The sequence below is a fragment of the Pseudorasbora parva genome, chromosome 2 (assembly GCF_024679245.1).
Source record: "Pseudorasbora parva isolate DD20220531a chromosome 2, ASM2467924v1, whole genome shotgun sequence".
NCBI classification, from domain to species: Eukaryota; Metazoa; Chordata; class Actinopteri; order Cypriniformes; family Gobionidae; genus Pseudorasbora; species Pseudorasbora parva.
Genome location: NC_090173.1, coordinates 9689396 through 9697408, shown reverse-complemented (window position 1 = coordinate 9697408; position 8013 = coordinate 9689396).

Sequence of the window (8013 nt, the reverse complement as noted above, 5' to 3'; positions counted from 1 at the left end):
TTTATGTTGCTTGTCTGCATTACTGAAATCCCTTTCATTTCTCATCCAACCATATTTCTCAACCTCTTCAGAAATTGCAGTGTTTTTGCTACTATAGTAGAGTTATAGTCTAGGTTGGGTTGATTTAACTGTATGAGAGCTGATTCTTTAACCTTATTGAAATAATATGATATTGTGACTATTCTAAATCTGTATAATGCCATGAGCAGAGGTGGAAAATCCATGGGTCAGAAAGTAAAAGTCCTACCATATTTAGCTGTGTTTGTCATGGTGAGAACAGCAAGAGAAAACGTGATCATATGATTTTGGCCACTTGTTGATGATACAGATGTAAATTATAGTTACCATGTGACTCTATAGTATGGTGAACAAACATCCTATTTTCCCAGGACATAGACATTTTGGTTATAGATAGTGTCTTGTAATACAACAATTTTCTATCCATACAGAGGGGGCATACTTTAAATGCACTGAAATTAATAGGACATCTTTACTTAAACTTTGGGTATCATTTGAGTGTCTCATTGCCAGTCCGAGTGTCCTGCTTTTTCAATAAGCAAAATATGGTCACCCTACCCTATAGCATGACATCCAGCAGTGTTCAGATTAACTGGATTATTTAAAAATGCTATGTACACATTTTTTTGCACTTTCCACACTTTCCAACTGTGAGTTTTAGACACAGACATCAAGAATCCACGTATGAATCTCATCAACGGTGACGTACTTCATGCCACAAAGCATTCTGGGTGCATAATACAAAACTCATCATGGCTCCCAGAATACATTGCGGCATAGAAACATGTTACCATTGCTGAGATTCATAGGCTGCTTCTTGATGTTTGACTGTGAGTTGATCTCGCAGGAGTTCATGTGTTTAGTCGATTCATTGCGTTTTGTTCATGTTGTGGTGGACACCCTGTGCAAGGTTGAGACTGTCTTGCTGTCAGGTAGGGGTGCTGTTGTTGTACCGGCAGAGGAACAAGTCCGTCACCAAGCCACTATTGCATCGCAGGTCATCGAAGTGGATCGAGTGGAGGAGGCAATCCAGGATATGGATTTGCCTCAACTGCCTCAGGACAAACAGGTTTAGGTCAGGTCCCTTTTGCATGAATATAGATCTGTTTTCTCAGCTCATGATGGTGACTTGGGTTGTACAGAGCTCATGGTTCATGAAATTTCCCTGCATGATAGTGAGCCTATACGTCAAAGCTATAGACACCTACCTCCTTCAGATTATGAGACAGTTAAGCAACATATTCACCAACTGTTGCAGAGTCAGGTGATTAGAGAGAGCTCTAGTCCATATGCCTCTCCAATTGTAGTTGTGAGAAAAAAGGATGGTCAGATTTGTTTTGTGTTGACTATAGGCAGTTGAATGGTAAGACACGGAAGGATTCTTTTCCTCTGCCCTGGATCGAGGAGTGCCTGGATGCCCTGTTTGGAGCCCTGTGGTTTTCAACATTGGACCTTGCCAATGGCTATAACCAGGTTCCAGTCCGGTGGCAGAGGAAGATAAGTGTAAGAACGCTTTTTGCACACTCTTTGGGTTATTTGAGATTAATCGAATGCCCTTTGGGTTGTGCAAAGCACCTAGTACGTTTCAACGCCTTATGGAAAGCATGTTCGGTGACCAAAGGTTCCAGACGTTGTTGCTCTATTTAGATGCCATTATCATCTTTTCGTCTACCATCGCACAGCACCTGGAGAGGCTGGAAATGGTCTTTGACCGATTACAGCAGGAGGGACTTAAGGCGAAGTTAGAAAAATGTTGTTGTTATTTTCGGCAAGATATGGGCTACCTGTGGCATGTGGTATCTAAGGAGGGGGTGTCTACTGATCCCGCTAAGATCAGTGCAGTGGCTGAGTGGAAGCGCCCAACTAACGAGACTGAATTGCGGTCTTTTTTAAGGATTCGCAAGTTATTATAGGCGGTTTGTAGAGGGATTTGCTCAGTTGGCTTCCCCGTTACATCGCCTTGTTGCAGAACTGATAGGGACCAAGAAGAAGAGGGGTTCTGGGAAGTTGATTGAAAGCGATGCTAGCCATTCTGGGTTAGCAGCTGTGCTTGAACAGGAGAAGGATGGTAAGATGAGGCCAGTGGCATATGCTAGTCGGGGACTCAGACCAACCGAAAGGAATATGCAAAATTATAGTTCCATGAAGTTGGAATTATTAGCAGTGAAGTGGGCTCTGACTGAAAAGTTTAGAGATTATCTTTTGGGCAGAAGTGTACAGTCTATATGGATAACAATCCATTGAGCTATTTGAAGACTGCTAAACTGAGTGCATTAGAGCAACGCTGGGCTTCCCAGCTGGCAGTGTTTGATTTTGATATTCGATATTGCCCTGGCCGTACTAACGGTCATGCAGATGCTTTGTCTAGGCAGTACACAGTGGTGCCTTCTCCACAGCAAGAGTGTGGTACTGCTCTGTCGACGACACTGGTAGAATTGTAGAATTGTTGTGGGAGATCGGTAGAGGCAGTTCAGAGCACAATCTCTGTTTTTGCTACAAGTTCAGTTATTGGACCCGCCCTGGACTTCTTTTCTTCCAAAGTGTATCCGAATAAGGAACAATGTCACTCTATTTCACTTACACATTGCCCCATAGACAAGCGTTATAAGCAAATCTGTTTTTAGAGATAAAACTCTTTACATTCGATCTACTCTGTAACCATCTGTTAATTACCCCTAGGGTCATTTCTCCCCGGAGTTGTCCTTTGAGCGGTTAAAAAACATAGAAGAGACCAAGTTAGGTGTGTCGACTGCATTCCAGGTTTAATCTCCATAGTCAAACAAAAGACTGTCAGGTGGGGGTGCTGTTGTTGTGTGTGGCATATTTTTGCTGAAACGAAAACACATTTTTTAGTAACTTCATGTCAACGCAAACTTAATTATTTCCTTGTGCTGCCTCAGGTATTTGCACTAAGGAATAGAGTTTATGTTGCTTGTCTGCATTACTGAAATCCCTTTCATTTCTCATCCAACCATATTTCTCAACCTCTTCAGAAATTGCAGTGTTTTTGCTACTATAGTAGAGTTATAGTCTAGGTTGGGTTGATTTAACTGTATGAGAGCTGATTCTTTAACCTTATTGAAATAATATGATATTGTGACTATTTTAAATCTGTATAATGCCATGAGCAGAGGTGGAAAATCCATGGGTCAGAAAGTAAAAGTCCTACCATATTTAGCTGTGTTTGTCATGGTGAGAACAGCAAGAGAAAACGTGATCATATGATTTTGGCCACTTGTTGATGATACAGATGTAAATTATAGTTACCATGTGACTCTATAGTATGGTGAACAAACATCCTATTTTCCCAGGACATAGACATTTTGGTTATAGATAGTGTCTTGTAATATAACAATTTTCTATCCATACAGAGGGGGCATACTTTAAATGCACTGAAATTAATAGGGCATCTTTACTTAAACTTTGGGTATCATTTGAGTGTCTCATTGCCAGTCCGAGTGTCCTGCTTTTTCAATAAGCAAAATATGGTCACCCTACCCTATAGCATGACATCCAGCAGTGTTCAGATTAACTGAATTATTTAAAAATGCTATGTACACATTTTTTTGCACTTTCCACACTTTCCAGCTGTGAGTTTTAGACACAGACATCAAGAATCCACGTATGAATCTCATCAACGGTGACGTACTTCATGCCACAAAGCATTCTGGGTGCATAATACAAAACTCATCATGGCTCCCAGAATACATTGCGGCATAGAAACATGTTACCATTGCTGAGATTCATAGGCTGCTTCTTGATGTTTGACTGTGAGTTGATCTCGCAGGAGTTCATGTGTTTAGTCGATTCATTGCGTTTTGTTCATGTTGTGGTGGACACCCTGTGCAAGGTTGAGACTGTCTTGCTGTCAGGTAGGGGTGCTGTTGTTGTACCGGCAGAGGAACAAGTCCGTCACCAAGCCACTATTGCATCGCAGGCCATCGAAGTGGATCGAGTGGAGGAGGCAATCCAGGATATGGATTTGCCTCAACTGCCTCAGGACAAACAGGTTTAGGTCAGGTCCCTTTTGCATGAATATAGATCTGTTTTCTCAGCTCATGATGGTGACTTGGGTTGTACAGAGCTCATGGTTCATGAGATTTCCCTGCATGATAGTGAGCCTATACGTCAAAGCTATAGACACCTACCTCCTTCAGATTATGAGACAGTTAAGCAACATATTCACCAACTGTTGCAGAGTCAGGTGATAAGAGAGAGCTCTAGTCCATATGCCTCTCCAATTGTAGTTGTGAGAAAAAAGGATGGTCAGATTTGTTTTGTGTTGACTATAGGCAGTTGAATGGTAAGACACGGAAGGATTCTTTTCCTCTGCCCTGGATCGAGGAGTGCCTGGATGCCCTGTTTGGAGCCCTGTGGTTTTCAACATTGGACCTTGCCAATGGCTATAACCAGGTTCCGGTCCGGTGGCAGAGGAAGATAAGTGTAAGAAAGCTTTTTGCACACCCTTTGGGTTATTTGAGTTTAATCGAATGCCCTTTGGGTTGTGCAATGCACCTAGTACCTTTCAACGCCTTATGGAAAGCATGTTCGGTGACCAAAGGTTCCAGACGTTGTTGCTCTATTTAGATGACATTATCATCTTTTCGTCTACCATCGCACAGCACCTGGAGAGGCTGGAAATGGTCTTTGACCGATTACAGCAGGAGGGACTTAAGGCGAAGTTAGAAAAATGTTGTTGTTATTTTCGGCAAGATATGGGCTACCTGTGGCATGTGGTATCTAAGGAGGGGGTGTCTACTGATCCCGCTAAGATCAGTGCAGTGGCTGAGTGGAAGCGCCCAACTAACGAGACTGAATTGCGGTCTTTTTTAAGGATTCGCAAGTTATTATAGGCGGTTTGTAGAGGGATTTGCTCAGTTGGCTTCCCCGTTACATCGCCTTGTTGCAGAACTGATAGGGACCAAGAAGAAGAGGGGTTCTGGGAAGTTGATTGAAAGCGATGCTAGCCATTCTGGGTTAGCAGCTGTGCTTGAACAGGAGAAGGATGGTAAGATGAGGCCAGTGGCATATGCTAGTCGGGGACTCAGACCAACCGAAAGGAATATGCAAAATTATAGTTCCATGAAGTTGGAATTATTAGCAGTGAAGTGGGCTCTGACTGAAAAGTTTAGAGATTATCTTTTGGGCAGAAGTGTACAGTCTATATGGATAACAATCCATTGAGCTATTTGAAGACTGCTAAACTGAGTGCATTAGAGCAACGCTGGGCTTCCCAGCTGGCAGTGTTTGATTTTGATATTCGATATTGCCCTGGCCGTACTAACGGTCATGCAGATGCTTTGTCTAGGCAGTACACAGTGGTGCCTTCTCCACAGCAAGAGTGTGTTACTGCTCTGTCGACGACACTGGTAGAATTGTTGGACAGGGGGAGATCGGTAGAGGCAGTTCAGAGCACAATCTCTGTTTTTGCTACAAGTTTAGTTATTGGACCTGCCCTGGACTTCTTTTCTTCCAAAGTGTATCCCAATAAGGAACAATGTCACTCTATTTCACTTACACATTGCCCCATAGACAAGCATTATAAGCAAATCTGTTTTAGAGATAAAACTCTTTACATTCTATCTACTCTGTAACCATCTGTTAATTACCCCTAGGGTCATTTCTCCCCGGAGTTGTCCTTTGAGCGGTTAAAAAACATAGAAGAGACCAAGTTAGGTGTGTCGACTGCATTCCAGGTTTAATCTCCATAGTCAAACAAAAGACTGTCAGGTGGGGGTGCTGTTGTTGTGTGTGGCATATTTTTGCTGAAACGAAAACACAATTTTTAGTAACTTCATGTCAACGCAAACTTAATTATTTCCTTGTGCTGCCTCAGGTATTTGCACTAAGGAATAGAGTTTATGTTGCTTGTCTGCATTACTGAAATCCCTTTCATTTCTCATCCAACCATATTTCTCAACCTCTTCAGAAATTGCAGTGTTTTTGCTACTATAGTAGAGTTATAGTCTAGGTTGGGTTGATTTAACTGTATGAGAGCTGATTCTTTAACCTTATTGAAATAATATGATATTGTGACTATTTTAAATCTGTATAATGCCATGAGCAGAGGTGGAAAATCCATGGGTCAGAAAGTAAAAGTCCTACCATATTTAGCTGTGTTTGTCATGGTGAGAACAGCAAGAGAAAACGTGATCATATGATTTTGGCCACTTGTTGATGATACAGATGTAAATTATAGTTACCATGTGACTCTATAGTATGGTGAACAAACATCCTATTTTCCCAGGACATAGACATTTTGGTTATAGATAGTGTCTTGTAATATAACAATTTTCTATCCATACAGAGGGGGCATACTTTAAATGCACTGAAATTAATAGGGCATCTTTACTTAAACTTTGGGTATCATTTGAGTGTCTCATTGCCAGTCCGAGTGTCCTGCTTTTTCAATAAGCAAAATATGGTCACCCTACCCTATAGCATGACATCCAGCAGTGTTCAGATTAACTGAATTATTTAAAAATGCTATGTACACATTTTTTTGCACTTTCCACACTTTCCAGCTGTGAGTTTTAGACACAGACATCAAGAATCCACGTATGAATCTCATCAACGGTGACGTACTTCATGCCACAAAGCATTCTGGGTGCATAATACAAAACTCATCATGGCTCCCAGAATACATTGCGGCATAGAAACATGTTACCATTGCTGAGATTCATAGGCTGCTTCTTGATGTTTGACTGTGAGTTGATCTCGCAGGAGTTCATGTGTTTAGTCGATTCATTGCGTTTTGTTCATGTTGTGGTGGACACCCTGTGCAAGGTTGAGACTGTCTTGCTGTCAGGTAGGGGTGCTGTTGTTGTACCGGCAGAGGAACAAGTCCGTCACCAAGCCACTATTGCATCGCAGGCCATCGAAGTGGATCGAGTGGAGGAGGCAATCCAGGATATGGATTTGCCTCAACTGCCTCAGGACAAACAGGTTTAGGTCAGGTCCCTTTTGCATGAATATAGATCTGTTTTCTCAGCTCATGATGGTGACTTGGGTTGTACAGAGCTCATGGTTCATGAGATTTCCCTGCATGATAGTGAGCCTATACGTCAAAGCTATAGACACCTACCTCCTTCAGATTATGAGACAGTTAATCAACATATTCACCAACTGTTGCAGAGTCAGGTGATAAGAGAGAGCTCTAGTCCATATGCCTCTCCAATTGTAGTTGTGAGAAAAAAGGATGGTCAGATTTGTTTTGTGGTGACTATAGGCAGTTGAATGGTAAGACACGGAAGGATTCTTTTCCTCTGCCCTGGATCGAGGAGTGCCTGAATGCCCTGTTTGGAGCCCTGTGGTTTTCAACATTGGACCTTGCCAATGGCTATAACCAGGTTCCGGTCCGGTGGCAGAGGAAGATAAGTGTAAGAACGCTTTGTTAGGGGTTAATGACCCAGGACCAGTAGTGAAGAAATGAAGACAGAGTCAGGATTGCAATTAAATAAAAGAAAAATTTACTTGAGAATAGTTTGCAGTTTCAAAAGCAGAAGCCAGCTTCAAGTCTCACAAGGAGTTCGTAGGCCGCGCTCCCTCTCTCACCGTCTCGTTGCCTCGCCCTATCGTACATACAATTGTCCCAACAGTTATACCGTTTTCAACGTCTTATCCACGTCATTACTGCAATGTGGATGGTTCTGATTGGCTCAGAGACAATGCACAGTCATGGTAAATTTCCACTCGAGTCAGTTAATCTGATGCACGTTTCCACTGACGTGTCACTTGTTGACGCTTTCACCCCAGAATTAGGCCTGTAGTGACCTTCCAGATCTGGAGCAGGCGCCAGCTTGCCCAGAACAACAAGTCCACCCATCTCTTAGGGTGCCCATTGAACACCATTCTGATCTGTAACATAGAATATTGCGCACATACACAGATACAAAGTCTCTCCAAGGTTGGAGCTGATTAAGCTCCAGTTTTAACTAGTTCTTACCAAAACATGCTGATAACATGTGCTTTCTTTCAGTGAGAGGGACACACAAT